Here is a 408-nt window from a genome sequence, read left to right on the forward strand (position 1 = left end):
AAGGAATGGAAGCCTCTCCGCTGGCTTCAGAAAACACATTTCTCTTCTAAATTTGTGAGATTTGACTTCAAGTGAGGCACCTTATGCAGGTTTGTAATACAGCGAAAAAGGCAATGATTAATTGACAGCCTCTGAGGTGCTGCTGGGTTTACGTCCACCAGCGGCCTGAGTGGGACGCCTCTCTGAGGACGTTTCTGAGTCGGCTAGCCCGGCTATGGTCCCCGCTTCCGCATCCCCCGCCGGCCTTCGCCGTTCTGGCCGGAGGTGGCGCGCGTGCCCGCCTCGTGAGCGGGCAGGAAGGCGTGGAGGACGCGCGTGTGCTCCACCCCGGCCCACCAGCCCCCACCTCGCAGACACGGCCTGGGTCCCACCTGGGCTGGAGCACGGAATGTGAGCTAGAACCTGCCC

The sequence above is a fragment of the Pteropus vampyrus genome, unplaced genomic scaffold (assembly GCF_000151845.1).
Source record: "Pteropus vampyrus isolate Shadow unplaced genomic scaffold, Pvam_2.0 Scaffold178, whole genome shotgun sequence".
Classification (NCBI taxonomy): Eukaryota; Metazoa; Chordata; class Mammalia; order Chiroptera; family Pteropodidae; genus Pteropus; species Pteropus vampyrus.